Source organism: Pteropus vampyrus, unplaced genomic scaffold, assembly GCF_000151845.1.
Source record: "Pteropus vampyrus isolate Shadow unplaced genomic scaffold, Pvam_2.0 Scaffold14, whole genome shotgun sequence".
NCBI lineage: Eukaryota > Metazoa > Chordata > Mammalia > Chiroptera > Pteropodidae > Pteropus > Pteropus vampyrus.
The window spans coordinates 9,641,651-9,653,130 of record NW_011888795.1 but is presented as its reverse complement, the minus strand read 5'-3'; the positions used below and the strand labels follow the sequence as shown (position 1 = coordinate 9,653,130).

The 11,480-nt window shown below is 35.8% G+C and overlaps 1 pseudogene; it reads right to left on the bottom strand.

Moving 5' to 3' along the window:
* Positions 1–2,860: 2,860 nt before the first annotated feature.
* On the bottom strand, positions 2,861–2,980 carry LOC111734551 (annotated as a pseudogene).
* Between the last annotated feature and the right edge of the window lie 8,500 nt (positions 2,981–11,480).

The following is an 11,480-nucleotide window of genomic DNA, read 5'->3' as shown; positions in this document are numbered from 1 at the left end:
CCACTTACCAGCTGAGTGCCCTCGGCCAAGTTCTGTAACCTCTCAGAGTACAATTTTTCTCTGGATAAGACGGGATGCTAATTTGCATAAGGTTACTGAAGAGATTAAGAGAATCCACAGGGAAAGGAGAAATACCTCATAAGGCAGATAAGTTCTGTTAAATGAAAAGCTTTAATGTCTTGCATGTTAAAGTTAGGGGGCTTCAGCACTGGAGTAAAAGACTGTATGACTTGGCCAGATGTAGTGGAAATACTAGCGTTGAAGTGTCACTAGGGTGGGAAGGCATGATAAGAGATACATGTGGTCTGAGTTAGGGACACCTCAGAGAAGAAGGATAGAAGACCAGTGCCAGTTTCCCAAAGGTGGGATGGCCAAAGGACATTTAAGAACAACAAGGGTCTATTCTTTGAAGTTATTTGTATTTCTAGGATGCAAAACCCTCCTTCAGTAATGTCAAATCTTCAATAAAGTCACTTATTTCTGTTATTGTTACTTTTATTTTTGCTTTTTGAAATCAATGCAGTATGGAACAGATAAAATAACAAAGCAGGAGTTCTGAGCCAGAGGTGATCATAAGAATAAAAACACAAGTGCCCAACTGCTGGGAACTTGCAGAAAATTTTGAAAGGGCTTTAATGCACAACTTAAATATACAACTTTCCCCGTATTTACAACCTTTTTTTACTCTCTGTAGTGTGATTGTTGCACTTTCTTTTTTTCTGCATTAACTTGGAGCTATTGCTTTAAGTTTACCTGATAGTGTCTCGAGGTTGTAGAAAAACATAATGAACATGTTATATGAAAAATAACTAATATGTTGCTAAATATAAGTTTATCCTATGCTGCTCACTCTCATGGTTTAGGCTAGGCTAGAGATATGCATTTAGGCAACATCGCTCTATTCATTTGTAAGATTCTGAAGTCATTACTGAGACTATGGCATCCTCCACACATGCCCACTGGTTGTTGGCAGAAGGCCTCAGTTCCTCACCATGTGGACCTCCCCTATAGCTGCCTGAGTGTCCTCACAACATGGTGCCTGACTTCCCCAGAGCAAGTCATCCAAGAGAGACAGCCACAATGCCTTTTATGACCTAGCCTCATAAGTCTCCCACCATCACTTCCAATAAAGCAAATCAGTAAAAATAGCCCACACTCAAGAGCAGGGAAATTGGGCTCCACTTTTTGGAGGGAGAGTATTAAAAACATTGTGGACTTATTTAAAATCACTACAATTGGCATTGCAGTTTTAACATTTAGGCTTGGGAAAACTGTGTTATCAACTCTCATATATATGTATTTATGTGTGTGTGTGTGTGTGTGTGTGTGTGTGTATACATAAGTATATATGTGTGTCTATGTGTGTACATATGTATATATGTGTGTGTGTGTGTGTGTGTGTGTGTGTGTATACATAGGTATATATGTGTGTCTATGTGTGTACATATGTATATATGTGTGTGTATATGTGTGTGTGTGTATATATATATATATATAGAGAGAGAGAGAGAGAGGATTTATTTCAAGAAACTGACACATGGTTGTAGGGACTGGCAAGGCTGTAGGCAGGGTGCAGGCTGGAAACTCTCAGGCAGGAGCTGAAGCTGCAGTCTTGAGGAAGAAGTTCTCCAAAAAACCTGATTTTTACCCTTAAGGCCTTTCCACTGGTTGCATAAGGCCCACAAACATGATCAAGGTGGTCTCCTTTACTTAAAGTCAACTGATTGTTAATCACATCCACAAATACCTTCACAGTACCCCTAAATTAGTGTTTGATTGAATGACTGTGTACTCTAGCCTAGCCAAGTTGACACAGAGACCGACCACAACATCAACCTCTAAGCCTCTAGTTCTGCCTTTGCATTGTGGAAAACATGCTCGCTCACCCCAATTTCCTGGCGGCTACTTCCTGAGTGCTCCCCTTTTTGACATCAGCCAAGGCTTCACAATATCCAGTCCCAGCCCTTTTTATCATAAAGACAATATAGCAATAATGCAGGGCGTTTGAAAATAGAGGGAGAAATTATGACGCCTTCGTTTGTATCTTTCCCAATCTTTATTTATGACACACTATATATTTACATTTTACAGTCATGGTACACTTGCTGTTTTGTGTTTATCTTTTAACATTATCTTTACATTGAAAACTCTTTTTTTGTAATTGCTATTACAGTTTTCATAGTTGAAATTTTCTATGGCTACAGAATAGTCTACTGAGCAGATGTACCACAGCTTATTTAAATTTATCCCTCTTTTTGGCCATTTGAGTTGCTTCTAGACTTTCACTATAGTGAATAAATGTTACAATGAATGTCTGTGCTCACGTTCTCTCTCTTTTCAATTAGTAATATAGGAATTGAAATATTTACACCAAAGAGCTATAACCATTAAATGAGATAATGTGTATAAAGCACCTGATATAGGGCTTTGCATACAATAGGTATGAAATAAACAGTAATCATTATATTATCAGAACCTAATTCGTACTGATTTTGGCCAAACTTTCTTTTGTGTACATGCCAAAGACTTTCAAGAGAGGAAAAAGAAGTAAGGAATCTTACGGAATCTGAAGGGATGTCTCATTATTCATTAAAAAACTGCTATAGTTCTCTGTACTCAATATTCTCATTCACGCAATTTTTTAAACTTTCCTGAACTTTTTTTTTTCTTTTTGGTTTAGTTTTTTTTTTCATTGTAGCTTTTTTTTTCATTGTAGCTTAATTTTTCTACAGTATCTTAGAAATCTTGTTTGTATAAGTTATGCTAGGATTTTTTTTTTTTTAGGCAAGGCAACCCTTGGTTGACCTCACAGATTGCAAGGACCTTGTCAGCTTACAATCCCTTATTTTTTAAATTTTTACGCCTAGAGCACCTGGTCTTCCTAGGTGGTCTCCCATCCAAGTACTAACCAGGCCTGACCCTGCTTGGCTTCCGAGATCAGATGGGATCAGGCTTGTCCAGGGTGGCAATGGCCGTAGACATGCTAGAAATTTTAACATCAACTATCTATCTATCTATCTATCTATCTATCTATCTATCTATCTATCTATCTATCTATCATCATCTATCATCTATGTAGCTCTGTCTATCTCTATCTTTCTCTTGGTGTTGTATTTCCTAAAGCCTGTTGAGATTGGATTTTATGCTTCTGAGACAGTGAAAACATAAACAAATTTTGTGCAGCAAAATGCATTGAGCTGCATAGAAAAAGCAAAATTATCTACAACTCGAAGGACAGTTGAGCACTTGTAGAATATGCTATAAATCAAGGTATACAGTGTCAGAAAAGTAAACAGAAATTAGGGCAATTCCTGATAAAGGAAGAAGGGAAGCAGCATAGACTGTCTCAAGATAACTTTGTTTGTTTACGAAAAGTCCTTCCTCCCAAAACAATCTTCCTTTTCTCTTTCTGGGTTCCCACGGCTCTTTGCTTCCAACCTCTCTGTCCACATTCTGCCTTGAAATAAGCATCTGTTACATCCAAGTTGCAAGACCAGGAATTCATCCTGGAATCCCTCGTGAGGCCACCACGAAGCCAGGTACACAATAGTGATACTCTGAAAGGTTTGCGGAAAAGAGTCGTCTTGTCTTCATAGCTTCATTTCACTGGCTTTACCAGCCTGTATGCTCACAAGTCCATTGGATGTTATGGTGATGTCTGAGGTTTTCTTGGTTGGAAGAGCTGGTGCAGCTCCTTTGGGAGCAAGAATATGGCGAAGCACTGTTTGGACATCACTGTCACCCAGGTTGTTGGTCAAGATATTATTTGTGCATTTCTGCTGCTACTGAGCTTAATCTTGAACTTTTTAAAAAATCATGCTGTATATTCTTTTTTATTTTGCAGCATATATTTTAAGCTATTTATTGTGGAAAATTGCAAACATATACAAGAGTAGAGAAACAGAATAATGAACGCCTATGTACGTTACCCAGCTTCAGCAATTACCCGTCATGGTTCGGATTAGTTAATCTTGTTTCATCTACACCCTTATATTTCTCCTGCCCTGTGAAGGATCCTGCTCCATTCTCTTCCATTCGCCACCCCACATCCCTGCCCCAGGATAATACTTATTGGTATTACATACTCCCATCAGGAAGACTATGTTAGATTGATATTTTGTGATAGTTTTTTAATATTTATGACAGGGTAAGCTTCAGTTTTGGGTTTCCCTTCATTGTCTTTGCAGTTTATAAAAAAAAAATTCTTATAGAATTAGTAATGTAAAGTATCATTATGCATACAGCTATTTTTCAGTAATCAAGATTGTACTACATAAATCGACACATCATAGAGATGTAATTTTCTTGCAAGAAGTAAAATTCTTATCTTTTTAAAAATAGGCTTTATTTTCTAGAGCAGTTTTAGGTTCACAGCAAAAAGGTATACAGATTTCCCATATACTCCCTGCCTCTGTATGTGCATAGCCTTCCCTATAGTCAACATCTTCCACCAGAGCAGTAAATTTGTTACAACCCATGAACCTATACTGACACATACCACTCAAGGTCCATAGGTTTACATTAGGATTCACGCTTGGTGTCGTACATTCTCTGGGTTTGCACAAATGTAAAATGGCATGTATCTGCCATCATAGTATCATACAGAGTGGTTTCATTACCCTAAAAATGCTCTTGAACTTTTAAAAATTGGAAGTCTTCTTCTTTCTTTCCCTTCTCTTTCTGAATAATTCAGTTCTGAAGTCGTTAGGCGGAGTAGAGCAAGGTAGCTGTCCACACTAGCGACCCAGAGCAGGATGTCAGAACCTGAACAGGGCGAGAAGGGCATCTGCGTAGGAAGGTTGCCCAGTGTGAGGTGTCAGGGCCCGAGTAAGCTGAGGACATCCATACATTGGAATGGCCTGTAGCACTGAGAGTGGGAGTGCAGGCTCACGTGGGGAGTCAGAGCCCAAGCAAGACAAGAAGGGCACTCTTGAGGAGGAGAAGACCAGGACAGGGTGTTGGGAAAGTTTGGGGTGAGGAGGGCATTCACTGAGGGGCAGGGGGACAGCAACCCAACACGGAGTGTTGGAGACCAAGTAGAGTGAGAAAGGCATCTGAATGCAGAAGAGGGCGGTGGTGATAGAGGTATTGATCATATGGATAAGTGTATTACGGAAAACGAGAGCCAGGTTTCTCATGGTTGGAGAAGGAAATTACAAACATAGAAAGGGAGAAAACTAGAATGAAACTTGCGATGCTGGATGAAAATAGAGATATTGGCATGAACTCATTAAAAAATACAAAGAGATAGATACAGACATAAATACAGGTTCAAGTGTCTATGTAGCTCTGTCCCAGGTCTGACTATTGAGAAGTGACACCCCCACCCCAATGGCAAAGAGCACACCCAGTGCCCAAATCCTGGCTTCTAAATATCATTCACTGGTGTTCCCTGGAGAAAGAGCTGATTCTAGGGCTGAGGGAGAAGAGAGACAAGATGAGCCTAGAAATCTTGTATTAGAAAGAAAAGAAATACTGAAAGCATGAGATATGTAAAAAGAACACAAAAGTCAGCCTGAAGTGCTCCCACTGGACAAATTAGGGACAATTTGAGCATTAATATAAATTGATTATAACCACTGAATAAAACAGAAAACCATGAGTCGATACTGATATACATAAATATGTGAATAAATTAAATGTTTGATGAGGAATGAGATACTTACATACTTTCAAAATACTTCACCCCAAACATTTATTCATTGTAAAGGGAAAAGGAGTTACTTTACAGTAGGGGAGCCTAGCAGACACCACGTTAACCAAGAAATCAAAGTCAACTTCATCGGTAATGTAAAATCCAAACCACATGCTACCCAGTAGGATGCAATCAGAAGAATACAGCATCACTTCTGCAATATTCCTGCCAAAGATGTGTAACCTGAATCTCATCATGGAGCAGCATCAGACAAACCCAAATGGGGGGCATTTTAAAAAAGACTATCCTGTACTCTCACAAAATGTCAAGGTCATGAAAGTCGAGGAAAGACTGAGGACCTGTTCCAGACAGAGTAAAGAAAAGACTACAGAGTTGTAACAAAATGCAACATGTGATCTGAACTGGATTTTTTAAATTATAAAGTACATTACTGGGACACTAGGCAAAACTGGAGTGGGGTTTGAGGATTAGATGGTAGAGATGAATCAATGTTAATTTCCTTATTTTGATGACTGTGCTGTGGTTACATAAGAGAGTGTCCTTGTTTGTAGAAAACGCACATTAAATCGAGGGCGATAGAACATAAATTGACTGCTTGTAAATCGTTCACGGGCAGGGAGGGGAGTTCTTCTGTAGTTCGATTTTTCTGTATTCTTGAGATTGTTTTAAATTTTTAAAATATTTCAAAAATATAAATGTAATACTTGAGTGTTGTAACAAGTTGAAGAATGCAAATAAAGTTAATATCCCCCTTCCTCCTCATTCTAGTCTCTCCTTCCCTAAAGAAACCATTGTCACTAGATTTATATATATATAGATATCTTTCCAAATCTTATCTGTAATCACATGAACATGCAAAGCTGTAGATTTATAGGCATGGAAACATCCTCTAAAATTTGCCAGCTATTAACTTCCCCCTTAGTGTGCTTCACTAAACAGAAATTCTTAATTTTTAAAATATTTTACTTTGAAATAATTTGACTTTGAGAAATGTTGAAAAGTATCACAGAGAATTCTGTACTTCCCTTCACCCAGATTCCCTAATGTTAACATTTTGCCACATTTGCTTTATCATTCTCCTTGTGTATTTGTGTGTGTATAAGTTTTTCCTAAACCATTTGAAAGTAAGTTTATTTCTAAATACCCCAATATGTTGTTTTCTAAAAACAAGGAGTTTCCTTATATAACCATGTTACAATTATCAAAATCGGAAAATAACACCAATACAGTACTATTATCTAATATATAGTTTATCCAGATTTTGCCAATTGTACCACCAATTTCCTTTAAGAAAAAAAGAAAAAAATTTATTTTATCCAGGAACCCATTAAATTGCATTTAGTTGTCCTGCCTCTTTAGCCTCCTTTAATCTGGAATAATTCAGTCTTTCTTTATCTTCCATGACCTTAACATTTTAGAAGAATACAGGAGATTTATTTTGTAGAATGTACCTCAGGTTGGTGTTTCCTCATGATTAGATTCAGGCTATTCATTTTTGGCAGGAATATCAACGAAGTGAGGCTGTGCCTTCTCAGTGTGTCTTATCATGAGGCATGTGATATCAATTTGTTCCCATTACTGGTGATGTTAACTTTGATTACTTGGTTAAGGTGGTGTCTGCCAGGTTTCTATGCTGTAAAATGATTTTTTTCCCTTTGTAATTAGTAAGTATCCTGTGGAGAAGAAACTTGATTTTTATGTAATCAAAATTATCAGTGTTTCGCAACAATGAGTTGTTGTTTTGAAATCTTTGGGTCCTTCCCCACCACCCGTAAGTGACAGAGATCTTCTGCAACATTATTTTTCTATTAATTGTATAGTTTTATTTTTCTTATGTAGGTTTAATGTATCTAGAATTCATTCTTGTATGTGTTATATAAGAATACAGTTTTTCACCTTTCTCCATATAGTGAACCAGTTTTCCCAACATCATTTACTTAATAACCAATTCTTTCTTCAGTGATGGTGGTGTTACATTTATTGCATATTGTGTTCTCATTTTTACATTATGTTATATTATGTTATATCATATTCTATTATATACATTGGTCAGGTTCTCTACTGGTTTATTTGTTCTTTTATCGGTACCATATTTGGTAGGGTAACCCCCACTTTTTATTCTTCTTTTTATATATTGACTTTGCTAATTTTGAAACTTCAGTTCTCTGTATAGAGTAAGATTTGGAAAATCCTCAAGGATTTTAATTGGGATTGTGTTGAATGAATAGATTAACTGGGTCATTAATTAGTTCTTCAGTCATTTCCATCTTATTAGTCCTATTTATCATGTTCTTTATTTTAACTGTAGTTTTCATGCCTAAGAGGTCTATAATATAATCACTTATTGAAAACCTTAGGCCACATGTACAAAAGAAGAGCTCATTCTTTTTAATAGCAACACAAGACCAAACAATATTTCACAATATGAATGGACCATCACTTATTCAACATTTTTCCTTTTGCTGGACAATAAGATTGTTTCTCTCTTTTTTTTTTTTTTGACCCCAAAAACAGGTTTGTATCCTTGACTACAGTTCCTTACACACTTGTGTACTTATTTCTGTAGGGTAGCTTCTCCAAAGTATCTGGTGGAGGTACATAAGAAATACTGATAATACTGATTATTTCTAAAAGTGGGACAGAGGAAAGAAAGGGAGGGTGACTGTTTACTTTCTACTGATTACCCATTAAGATTTTTTATCATAATTATGCATTAATTTTACAATATTAAAAAATTATGCATTAATTTTACAATATTAAAAAAGAATTAAAGCATAACAATATAACTATGCTTAATGCCACAGAACTGTGCACTTAAAAATGGTGGTAAGTTTTATGTATACTTTACCAGAATTTAAAAAATAAGATATAAAATTAATTTAATTGAAATAAACTCTATATGATCACATCATCCCCTAGCTTAAAACTCTTATAATGACTTTCCACTAGTTTTCAAGTACATTTGAAAGTCCTTAACAAGGCTCTAAAGCCCTGAATAATCCAGTAACTATACAAAACTTTCCATAATTCCCTGTAAGGCTCCAAGCTTTCTCCTAACTCATGGCCTCTGCATACACTGTTCCCTCTGCTGGAAACCTTGTCCCCTATTCTCTGCCTAGATAGTTCTTAATCCTTCAAATCTCAGTGTTCCAGAGTACCTATCTCTTGGCCCTTCCCCTAAGACTGGGTCAAGTTCCTTTATCATGATGATTGCACAGAAAAATGTAATTTCTTGTAGCCATTATTATAATTACAGTTTAAAAATCTAAACCAAAAAAGGAATGAAAAAAGAGGTCTAAACAAATGGAGAAACTTACCTTTTTATAAATTGGAAGATTCAATATAGTAAAGATATTATTTCTCCCAAATTGATATACAGGTTTAGTGCAATTTCTATCAATATCTCAGCAAGATCTTTTGTAGCTATAGACAAGATTATTCTATGATTATATGGAATAACTAAAATAATTTTGAAAATATGAATAGAGCAGGAGGAATCAGTATACATGATTTCATGACTTATTATATATCTTATTACATATCTACATAATCAAAGCTGTTTGGTATCAGCAGAGGGGCAAACGCCCAGACCAATGGAACAGAATAGAGAACCCAAAAAGAGCCCCACATAAGTCAACAGATTTTTGACAAAGGTGTAAAAGCAATTCAATGGAGGAAGGATAGTCTTCAAATTGTGCTGGGGCAATTGGAAATCCATAGGCAAAAACAAACAAACAGACAAAACAACAACAACATCAACAACAAAATATCCCACAAAGAAAGAAACAAAACCCTTGACCCAAACCTCACACCTCATATAAAATTATTTCAAATTAATCAAAGATTTAAATGTAAAACTATACCACTTTTAAGAGCTAACACAGGAGAAAATCTTTGGGATCTAGGGATTAGTGAAGAGTTCTTAAAATGACACAAAAAGCACAATCTATAAAAGAAAAACAATAAATTGATATTATGATTTGTGTTGACAGGATGTGGAAAAATTGGAACCCTTGTATGTTGTTGGTAGGAATGTAAAATTATTCAGCTGGTATGGAAAACCTTGATAAGTTAAACACAGAATTACCATATAAGCTAGCAAATCAACTCTTGGGTATGTACCCAAAAGAATTGAAAATAGATGTTCAAACAAAAATTTGTACACAAAGTTTCAGAGAAACACTATTTACAATAGTCAAAATGTGGAAAAACCCAAATGTTCATAAATGATGAATGGATAAGCAAAAGCAGTATATCCATTCAATGGCATATTATTCAGCCATAAAAAAGAATAAAGTACTGTTACCTGCTACAACACAGATGAACCTTGAAAACATTATACTAAGTGAAAGAAGCCAGGCCACATATTATATAATTCTGTTTATATGAAATATGCAGAACAGGAAATTCTATGGAGACAGACAGCATATTAGTGGTTTCCAGGGACTGATAGGAGTGGGGAATGGAGAGTGACTTTTTAATGGGTATGGGGTTTCCATTTGGGGTGATATAATGATGGTTGCACAATATTGTGAATGTACTAAAGATCACTAATGGTAAATTTTTATTTATCTATATTTTACTACAATAAAAATGGTGAATTTTATTGTATATAAATTATGCCTCAATAAAACTGACATAGTAAAATGGTAGTTACAAAATAGTCACGGGGATATAAAGTACAGCATAGGGAATATAGTCAATAATATTGTAATAACTATGTATGGTGCCAGGTGGGTACTAGACTTATCATGGGGATCACTTCGTAAATTATATAAATGTCTAACCACTACGTCATACACCTGAAACTAATATAAAATTATATTGAATATCTGTAATTGAAAAAAATAAAAATAAATTTAAAAAATAAAACCTACATAAGATATTAATTAGGACATCAATGGATGCTAAAACTTGCAGGTGAGATTTTGATGAACATTGGGATAGTTACATAGTTACATAGACTTAAACTATCCACCCACAAAAGTACTCATATAATTACAAAAAGAAAAAGATAACATTACAATGGAAAAACCTAGCAACCATGCCTGTGGTAGTTCATGTGTCAATTTAGAAGGTGGTTTGGATGAGATTAACATTTAAATTGGTGAACTGTAATTAAGCAGACGATTCTCCATAATGTATGTGGGCCTCATCCATCCAGTTGAAGGCCTGAATAGAATTAAAAGACTAGCCTCTCCAGCAAGAGGGAATTCTCTAGCAGACTTCCTTCATATTTCATCTGCACCATCAGCTATCCTGGCTCTCCATCCTGCCAGTCCACACTGCAAATTTTAACTTGCCAGCCTCCATAATTGGGTAAGCCAATTCTTTAATAAACAAACAAACAAACAAACAACTAATAAATATAAACACACACATAGATATAGATATATCTCCTATTCTGTTCTTCTGGAGAACCCTAATATACTACCTTAATCCAGTGATCAAAGTTAACATCACCAGTAATAGAAACCGACATGCACATCCTGATGTAATATAGTGAGAAGGATCTATCACTTATGTGGTACTCCTGCCAAAAGTGAATATCCTGAACCTAATCAGGAGGAAACAACAGACAAACCCAAACTAAGAGGAATTCTACAAAACAACTGGCCAGTACTCTTCAAAAATTTCAGTACTGTGAAAGAAAAAAAGAATGAGAATCTATTTCTGATCAAAGAAGACTATAAAGAGAACTATCAACTAAATGCAATGAGTGATCCTAGATTGAATGGGGGAGGGGAATATCTATGAGGAATATTTTTGCAACAATTAGTGAAATTGAAATATTGTCTGTAGGTTAGATAATAGCATTGTTTCA